The sequence below is a fragment of the Physeter macrocephalus genome, chromosome 12 (assembly GCF_002837175.3).
Source record: "Physeter macrocephalus isolate SW-GA chromosome 12, ASM283717v5, whole genome shotgun sequence".
Lineage (NCBI taxonomy): Eukaryota > Metazoa > Chordata > Mammalia > Artiodactyla > Physeteridae > Physeter > Physeter macrocephalus.
The window spans coordinates 79840630-79851362 of NC_041225.1; positions in this window are offsets into that span (position 1 = coordinate 79840630).

Below are 10733 nucleotides of genomic sequence, written 5' to 3' on the forward strand. Positions count from 1 at the left end.
ATACAAGTACTGATATACACACATAGACAAACAACAAATACGGTCCCACAAACAAAAGATAACACAAGGTGTAGCCCCAAAATTCCACTTTGACTCCGAGACGGAGGCTTCCAGAGTGCCCTGGCTCCTGAAAGAGAATGGGCCCAGAGTGGCTTGCAATGAGCCCTGGATGGCTCACTCCCTGAAAGTGAAGTGAGCCCTAGATGGAGCAGGTAGAATTTTCCCATCCCACGCAAGCCAGAGTGGCTCACCCCAAAATGATATACACAAAAACACAAACCACAAATAAGGTGTGGTCACACAAAAAAATCAGAGGAGGTGTAGTCTAAAAATTCCACTTCCACTGCCAGACAGAGGCCACCAGCTTGGCCCAGCTTTTGAAAGAGAATGAACCCAGAGTGGCCAAAATTATATACACAAAAACACAAACCACAAATAAGGTGTGGTCACACAAAAAATCAGAGGAGGTGTAGTCTAAAAATTCCACTTCCACTGCCAGACAGAGGCCACCAGCTTGGCCCAGCTTTTGAAAGAGAATGAACCCAGAGTGGCTAGCCCAGAGTGGCTCACTTCCCACAAGAGTGAGCCCAGAAGGAGTGGACAGAATTCCCAGCCTGCATGCAAACTGGAGCTACTCACCTGCAAGCGACACCGAAAGTGAACTGTAGTTTAGGACGTTCCTTGGCTCCAAACAGACTTGGGCTGAGGCGGCCAGCGCCTGCCACGGAGAGTCCCTCTGAGTTCCCCAGAGCAAAATGAGCTCCCGCAGCTTCTGGGGATTCGGGGAAAGGGCTGCTCCTGGCCAGGGTCGACTTGCCACAGGCATGAACTCCTGGGCTGGCTCACCAAAACTGTTAACAAATGCAGGTTTGTGTGTCCACCACACAATGAGGCCAAACAAACTGAAACGTTGGAATTTGGAGCAGAGAAAGGTTTCTTGCAGGGCCAAGCAAAGAGAACGGGTGGCTCATGCTAAAAACCTTGAACTCCCTGATGGTTTTGGGGCAGAAGCTTTTATAGACAAAATTTGGGATGAGGGTTGGCAGGGTGTGTGACTTTCTTCTGATTGGTTGGTGGTGAGGTAACAGGGTAATGCTCAGCCTGAAGTTGCCATCCTCCACCTTAGTGGAGGCCTTAGTTCCTACAGAAGAGCTCAAAGGTATTGTTATGTGTATTCCTTCAGGAGGAACCAGGATCCTGCCCCAGGGTTGCACTATTGTTTCTTGACTGCTCCTTCTTTGTTTCTGCATCCCTTCCCTTCCCTGATTAGCAACTGTTTGAATCTGCCCTTTGGAACTCAGGGAAGGTCCAGGAGGCTGAATGAAGCCTATTTCCTACAAACAAGAAATGGGGGACATGGAAAAGCTTTTGTGTCCAGGAGGGCCCCACAGGGTCCTGCTCAGTTTCCAGGATGTGGCCTCCTAGTGGGCACAAGCCCATGACGTTGGACCTTCGGCTTTCCAGCCCATCAAACCTTGGTGCTGAGCTTGGTACATCACGAGTGCTCTATACACCCTTTTCCAATAAATAGCAAAGCTCACAACTCATAACCAGGCAGTAAGTGGTCAGTGCCACCTCTGCAGAAGCCCTGGTGCTGGAGGAACTCAGAGGAGGGACCCAGGCTTTTTTCCTATGACTCCTCCTCATGACATGCACTCCGGTCAGCCCATATCAACCACTGGAGGGGCCCACACGATTTGTCTGCACTTCCTCTGTGATATCCAACACCCCCACCAAATCCAGGCCCCTGCCATTTCCACCTATTTCTGGGGGGGAGTGACTCTGCTTTGAACTGGTGACACCAGGCAAGGAGCGTGGTCTCTGCAGGTTTTGTGCTCAAAGTGGGGCTAAGTTTGCTTTGAGTGTCTTAATCACCCTTCTTGGGCCAGCAAGGATTATGAGTTATGGCAAAGGAGGGAGGGGGCCTATCACCTGCGAAGAAACTCTGGCTCCCAGCTAGCCCTCCAGACCACGTTCCGGCTAGCAAGTACCTGCCATGGCCTGAGGGTACTTTGAAAGGTTACTGAGACAGCTGAGGCCTCATCGTGGGAAGGGGTGAGGGCAATGAAGAAGGCAATGGGGGGTGGGCTGTGGCGATTTGGACTAATTTCCTTTGGAGTCACGTCCTCCTCTAGAACTGGGCTTATATAATTTGTTGCTTGAGAGCTTTTCAAGAGTTTAGAGTCGTGGTTCTCAAAGGGCAGTCTCTGGGTCAGCAGTCTCCGCGCCACCTGGGAACTTGTTTTAAATGCAAATTATCAGGCCACCCCAGACCTCTGGAGGTGGAAGCCAGCCCTCTGCGTTTTAAAAAGCCCTCTGGGTGATTGTGATGTAGGCTGAAGTTTGAGAAATTGTAGAAAGTGACTCCTTAAAAACATTCCCCACCAGCCCACTCCTGATCACCTCGTCTCTCACACACACGCACGCACGGACGCACTTGACTGGGAAAGAGCCAGAGCGTGCATCTGTGAGATGAGGAGCCCAGGTCGCTCCGAAGCTGACTTAAAGAATCGCAAGGCGTCCCTCCCGCTGCTTGCCAACAGGAGCCCTTTGCTTCCGCCACGACTTTCACACAGCCCGTATTCAACTCGCTGCGCCGACCTTGCTTTTGCATTCCAGCTGGGCACAAAGCTGAGGCCTGTTTTCCCATTGTCTGTCAGATGAATGCTTGGATTGGTGTCCGGCTGCCCGGCCGTGCTTGGTAATCCGAAACAGAGACCTGGAAGTCTCAGGGCCAATTCAGGCTTCCTGCCGGGGAGCCAGCTGGAAGCCTGTTGGAGAAGAAAGGACGTTGGTGGAACAGCGCCACCCTGTGGCAGGGAGGGAAAGAGCCACTCTGTCCGGCGGTCTGCATTGGGCTTGGAGTCTGCAGAGACCTTAAACCTCATCAAATCCAAACATAACAAAACGCCCATTTAAAGAGCAGTTACTGTGTGTTAAGCACGGTAATCATTGCCTCAGAGTTTCCTACGCGGTAGGTAAGGTCACACAGCTGCTAAAAGTGAGCCAGGCTATGAGTCCCCAAAAGTCTATAGAGAGGTGACACAACTAAGTACCAATCTGTCCTTTCATGCTCTTCCAAGTTCCAGTGGGGAATGCTCTTTATAGCCCTGCTTCTCAAACCCACAAGTGCAGGCAGCACCTGGGGATCTTGTTACAATGCAGATCCTGATTCAGCAGATCTGAGAAGGCATCCAAGATCCTGCATTTCTAAGGGCTCCCAAGTGATGCTGATGCTGGATCATTGACCACACTAACAGGCAAGACCCAGAGCAGTGCTGTCCGGTAGAACACGGAAGGGTCTAACCCCGTGCTGTCCAACACATTGGCCACTAGCCACCTGTGGCCATCGAGCACTTGAAATATGGCTACTGCAACTGAGAAACTAAAATTTTCATTAATTTCAATTACTTTAAAAGTAAATAGCCCCTCTGTGGCTAGTGTGTCCCATACTGGACAGAGCAGGGTCCCTCATGAGGGGGCGCTTAGGCTAGCTTGTTATTGAAGAGCCAAAATTCCATGGCAGGTTAAAGCGGGATTATTGATTAACAGATTTTTAGAGCCATGGGAGATTAATAGACTCCAACCTTGAAGATGTGGTATATATATACAATGGAATATTATTCGATCAAAAAAAAGAAATAATGCCATGTGCAGCAACATGGATGGACCTAGAGATTATCATACTAAGTAAAGTAAGCCAGACAAAGACAAATATCTTATGCTATCGCTTATATGTGGAACCTAAAAAAATGGCACAGGGGGCATCCCTGGTGGCGCAGTGGTTGAGAATCCGCCTGCCATGCAGGGGACACGGGCTCGAGCCCTGGTCTGGGAAGATCCCACATGCCGCGGAGCAACTGGGCCCGTGAGCCACAATTACTGAGCCTGTGCGTCTGAAGCCTGTGCTCTGCAACAAGAGAGGCCGTGATGGTGAGAGGCCTGCGCACCGCGATGAAGAGTGGCCCCCGCTTGCCACAACTAGAGAAAGCCCTCGCGCAGAAACGAAGACCCAACACAGCCATAAATAAATAAATATTTTTTTTAAATGGCACAAGTGAACTTATTTACAAAACAGAAACAGATTCACAGACAGAGAAAGCAAACTTACGGTTACCAAAGGAGAAAGGGGGGAGGGATAAATTAGGACTTTGGTATTAAAATATACATACCACTATATATAAAATAGATAACCAACAAGGACTTACTGTATAGTACAGGGAACTATACTCAATATCTTGTAATAACCTATAAGGGGAAAGATTCTGACAAAGAATATATATATTCTTCTTCAACATGGCTGTTGCCAGGAGGCCACAGGTGGGCCTCTCGATAGGGCTGCTCATGACAACATTGCCCCCAAGAGCAAATGATGAGAGAGCAAGAGAGAGGGCCTAGGATGGAAGCTGCAGCCTTTCATAACCTCAACATGATGTGCTGTACCATCAATTCTGCTGCATTCTGTTGACCACAGGGTAACCCTGTTGCATTGTGGGAAAGGACTGCACAGGTGTGAGTACCAGGAGGTGGGGACCACTGGGGGTCATTTTGGAGGCTGCTCATCACAAATATGAAAAAGAAGATAAAGCTCACCTGAACCCTCACTCTCCATAAATGATCACTGTAGCAATGAGAGGTAATTCCTGTATGTCACACGTATATTTGTATGTGTCTATATGGCAGATTTTTTTCTGACTCTTAATTCATATATTAGTCTCTGTATTTTTCCTCCATTTCCCTTTCAGCTGGAAATCCAGGCTTTGTTTAACCTCCTTCCTGCATGGAAGATATGCACTCAATTTTTATTATTCTACTGGATACCCTAAATTTCAAACAAGCTTCGTTGATGCAACAAAATATAAAGTGAATCAATGTCTTTATTCTCGTCCTAAACAATTCAATGGTATTAAAACATTAAATCAGATCATTACGCTCTCATTTTATAATTACTGTTGTTTAGTGTTTTAGTACTATCTCATTTTCACATATCCTAAATTAGTTTTATAAATTATTATTATTGTTTTTAGATTTACCCCCTGGTTTACCTGTTTCTTTACTCACCAATGCTTCTTTCGTCCCAAAGCAAGATGAACTTTTGGCACCTGAAGGTTTCTTTCTTTCTTCCTTGATTTTTTTTTCTTGAAAGCTCAGCATTTCTAGGAGTTTGTAATAGGAGAATTTTCAAATCATCTAATTCCCATGTTGCTGGTAATCCCTTTATTCAAGTATTGTTGCAGGGCTAATATACTTCTTCCTTTTGAAAAACTGAAACCCACTGAAGAGATTATGTGTCTGAAGGGGGCAGGCTGCAGAGAGGTCTTGAGGCAGCAGGCAGTTAGGGATGAAGGGAGAAAGGAAAGGCAGGTATTTGAGGAGGGAGGTGGCAAGACCTCTGAGGTGATACTTCAGAGGGTGGGTCTGAGGAAGCCAGTCTCCAGGCTTTCCAAGATTCCTGCACCCAGGCCAGGCACTAAAGCGAACAGGGACCGAGTAGACAGGGGAGGGGGAAGGCTGCAGTGGAATCTGTGCTTATATATGGTCAAAAATCACAGGAGCATACTGGTGTTTTGCTGCTGTGGACCAGGGACCCCAGCACAACTGTGGTGATGGGGAGACCTGAGAATCACTGAAGGCAAATTCCCACCAGGACAAGTGAGGGTTAGGAGGCAGAATTAAATTGAGTAAAAGGAAATAAAGGACTTAAATATTTCTTGCTCATATAGTTTGCAGGCTGAGATTCATACGTGCTACACACACGCACACACACACACACACACACACACACACACATTTAAGCTGTAGTCTAGTTGTACTTTTGTATCCTGCTTTTTCACCTAGCTTATATTATGGACATCATGCAATGTGATTATCTACACTCCCCAACCACGTCCACAAAGTTTCCATGGAGACAGCCATACATCAGGGCATGCCCTGCTTCACTGGCTGTGAGGGCAAAGTGCAAAGTCACATTCCTTTCACTCTTCAAACACTCCATGCCCCAGAGAATCTATCAGGAGAAGCCCTCTCTTCGCTCCCCGGGAGCCCTTGGCCCTATTATAACCTACTATAACCCCAGTCCCTCAACCCCGTGCGTCTCAGCCCAGCAGGCGAGGCCTGTTCTGGTGACTCTCACCTGGAGGCTGGGACACCTGCTCTCCACCCCCCCCAGTAGGTGGCTGCTTCTTGGCTGCCACAAGATGTCACCAGCGACTTGGCAGGTGGATGCATTTCCTGTCCTTAAGGATGGCAGCGACCCAGGCTATTTCCTCAACCCTGAAATGAAGCTATTAGTTACCATTACAGGTTTTATGTGAATTCAATGAAAAACAAAAGGTTACAAGTATTGTGGTGATCACTGAGGCTGACACCCATGTTTTCATTCTCCCCCTTCTGGAAATGTGGTGGAATTACACTTCCTTACCCTCTCAATGGAGCCTCTCTGAGTTTTGGGAGCCAAAGAAAAGTGGGTGAAAGTGACCCATGTCACTTTGACCCTAGGAGCCAATCCGTAACTTGTCACATTTTCCTTCTTCCTGCCACTGCTGCTGTCACCGTTCCACACGGTGGCTACTCCATCAGCTGTGGTCCCTGAATGAGGCCCATGGAGGAGAGGGCCCAGCCACCTCAAGATAGGCAGGTGGAATGAATATAAAATAAACCTTTGTTGTTCTGAGCACTGAGATCTGGACGTCATTTGTTACCGCAGCATAACCTAACCTACCCTAACTGGTTAAATTTTTTTAAAAGGATGAACCTACTCAAGGTTATAGAGGCTTAATATGAAAGCAGAAGAGAGGAGAGGATGTAGACAATTCAGACCATTTTAGGGTTCTTCCCCATTCCTCACTCATTGACAGGGGGTTACAGCTGCCTTGAGATGGAACAGCTTCAATGCCTGGACATTGCATAGAACACTCTCCTTTCCATCCCTGGGTGAGTTCAGCTAATTATTTTGAGGACATCTCTGCCAGACCTCCATCTTGCCTGTGAAATATATGGCCCTGGTGGAGATCTGGATTCCCATTCTGCCCTTGGGCTTTACAAGGGTCTTGACAGCCTGGACACCACACCCGTGGCCTTGGTGTTGTTGACCTGCATCTTCTTTTGACCCTTCTTGTTGTGCTTCTTGGCAAAGTGCATGTTTCAGAGGAACTTGGGTCCATCCCCTTAAGAGATTCAGATCTCTTTGATCAGGGTTTCTTGATGCCATTTCTGTGCCATATGGGGAAGGGTTGTACATGGTGTGTTTCTTGGCCTCAGCCATGTCTGCAAGGAGGCCGAAGGCTCCTCAAGCACCTTGAACCAGAGGAGAAATGTAATTTCTTTTTTAAATTAGGAGGAAAAAAGTGAACTTTTAAGTTGGACAAAATGTTTTCATGTATAATATTAAAATGATCACTTTTGGGGACTTCCCTGGTTGTCCAGCGGGTAAGACTCCATACTCCCAATGCAGGGAGTCTGGGTTCCATCCCTGCTCAGGGAACTAGATCCCTCATGCAACTAAGAGCCCACATTCCACAACTAAAAAAAAAAAAAAAAAAATATCCCGCATGCCACAACTAAGAAAGGGTGCAGCCAAAATAAATAAATAAATATTTTAAAATAAATAAATAAAATGATCACCTTTATACCAACCCAGTAACCTCCTTCTTCTATAGTAGTAGAACCTCTGTGTTTAGCTGGGTACCAGAATAATGGCTCCATTCCCCAGCCTTCCTTGCAGCTAGGTGTGGCCATGTTGCTAGTTCTAGGCCATTGGGATGTGAGTGGACGTTATACCCTTCTAAGGAAGGGCTTCCTGTCCTCCCTGAGCCTCTTTCCCCATTCTGCCAGCAGGACTGTGCAGACAAGGGCCACACCCTGGGGACGGTGGAGGAAGGAGACTGGAGGGGTTGAGGTCCCGACACCGAGGGGCTGCCCCGCCGGTCCTGGGCTGCTCAGGCCTGGACGCTGACGTGACAGATGAGTAAACTCTCATCTTTGAAGCTTCCTTAATTTGGGGTCTTCATAGCAGTCAAGCCTACTTTCTTTTTTCTTTTCTTTTTTTTAAAAAATAAATTTATTTATTTTATTTATTTTTATTTTTGGCTGCGTTGGGTCTTTGTTGCTGCGCACGGGCTTTCTCTAGTTGCGGCGAGCAGGGGCTACTCTTCCTTGAGGTGCGTGGGCTTCTCATTGCGGTGGCTTCTCTTGTTGCGGAGCACGGGCTCTAGGTTCGCGGGCTCAGTAGTTGTGGCACATGGGCTCAGTAGTTGTGGCTCGCGGGCTCTAGAGCGCAGGCTCAGTAGTTGTGGCGCACAGGCTTAGTTGCTCCCCGGCATGTAGGATCTTCCCAGACCAGAGTTTGAACCCGTGTCCCCTGCATTGGCAGGTGGATTCTTAGCCACCGCACCACCAGGGAAGCCCCAAGCCTACTTTCTAATAATAAAGGGGGAAGAAGGTTCTTCACTTTTTTGTGTGTAATGAATTATGAATGCGTTCCAAGGTCAATCGGAAGAAACCAGGAGAAGGAGAGGTTGAAAGCAAAGAGTGAACCAGGATGATGGTTAAGTGCAAGGGTCCTGAGAAGGCAGGACGAAAGAGGGTGCAGAGCCCAGCTGGAGGGGCCCGGCCCTGATGGTGGGAGGGACACCACTCCATTCGGATTAAGGGGAATGGCAGACGAGGGGATCTGCGATCAGGAGACTTGAGATTTGGGAGCAGGAAGTTGAGGCAGTCCCTTCCTTTTCTCAGGGAAGCAGGAGGGGAGAGAGAAGTAAGAAAGTCAAACTGGGAGAGTTTATGTAAGTGTTCAGGGGTGGGAGAGTGGGCCTTGCATCCTCCCCATCGATGTCGTGTTGTGTTGTCTAAAAGTACAAGAACTAAAAACCAGACACAATTTAACTCACTCTGTCAAGTGCCACACAAGGCCATCCCTGAATAGAACTGGAGAAAAAAAAGTTTTTTCTATGATTTGATCATTAAAAACAAGAATATAGGGCTTCCCTGGTGGCGCAGTGGTTGAGAGTCCGCCTGCCGATGCAGGGGACACGGGTTCGTGCCCCGGTCCGGGAAGATCCCACATGCCGCGGAGCGGCTGGGCCCGTGAGCCGTGGCCGCTGAGCCTGCGCGTCTGGAGCCTGTGCTCTTCAACGGGAGAGGCCACAGCAGTGAGAGGCCCGCATAACGCAAAACAAAACAAAACAAACAAACAAAAAAACAAGAATATAGAACAGGTTGGTGGCCTATCCAAAATATTCAATTAATCCAAAAGTGTCAAGCCAAAATGTATTCATTGTCTGTAGTTATCAAATTAAAATAAATCCTTGTGATAAAAATATCAGGATAACTGAGGCCCAAATAAAACACACAGGTGTGGACATTTCAGCTGTGAATCAGGCATGGCCAGACACCACGCTAAGCTTCTCACATGGCTTAGCTCTCGATCCTGTGAAACAGGTATTTTCATCCTTGTTTTATAGATGAGAAAACTGAAGCCAGGAAAGATTAAATAACTGCCCTAAACCATACAGCTACCAAAAGAGGAGGCCAGAATTTGAACCACGATGGATCTGACTCCGAAACTCCGCTCTTAACCACTGCCCACTGCCTTCTCTTATCCCAGGAGGAGTGTGCCAGGACCTGTCAGTCCCAAAGTCTTGCTGCCCTTCTAGAAAGCTATGGAGACTTTATGGAAACAGAACTTCTGGAGGTTGGCCCGATATCTCAGAGTGGTCAGTTGAGAAATCAGGTTAGACACACCCTCTACTCCCTCACCCGCCCAGCAATTGTGCTACAGTAAAAGTCATCTAGCTGGTCGGCAGCCTTGCACTTTCTTCTAGTGGATGTCATACCTGGGGGCCAGATGAACATTAATAAGTCACGGCTTTTGTCATGTCACTCTGTTACTCCCCACTGACCCACAGGATAAAGTCCAGAATCCTTGGCCTGGCACTCAGGAATCCCCCCCTTCCCCAAAAATCTAGGCAGGCTACTGCAGTTAGGAACAAATTCAGCTGTATGTGATAGAAAACCCAAAATAACCATGACGTAAACAAGATAGATGTTTCTCCCTAGTACCTAAATGAAAGTTGACAGATTGGCAGTCCAGGGATAGTACGGCAGCTCCACAGTTATAGGAGCTACAGTTTCATCACTACATCATTTCTAAAGTGTGGCCCTTCTAGTTGTTGTCTCAGATAATGCTAGAGGACCAGTCATCACATATATCTCCCAGACATCAAGTTGGAGGAAGGGAGGAAGAAGGGTTAAAGAGGAACTTGTTCTATTTTAAGAGGTTTTCCCAGAAGTTTCTACAAAACATTTCTGCTTACATTTCATTGGCCCACACCAAGTCACATGAAAATACATAGCTGAAAGGGAGACTGGGGCAAGTAAGCATTATTGCAGGAAGGCTTTAACTAAGGAATAGGGTAGAACAGATATAGGGGTTGACCATAGCAGCCCCTGGCATTTCTAGAGCTGTCCCATCACTAGGTTCTTCCTTGGGAACCCTCTCCAGTTGTCTGGTCCATTCCTGCCTCCTAAATATGAGCCATGCAGGGACTGCCTACTCTGGTCCCCTGGGAGCATCCCAATCCCTATTTCTGTGCTCAGGTCAAGACTTGATCTCTTTCTTAAGCCTTTCCTGGCCACCCTGACTTCCGGTGACCTTCCTTCTTCCTTCTACAGGACCTCTTGGGAAAGGAAGCAGAGCAGTGGAAAGTGCCTAGACTTTAGAGTCTTGTCGTGGC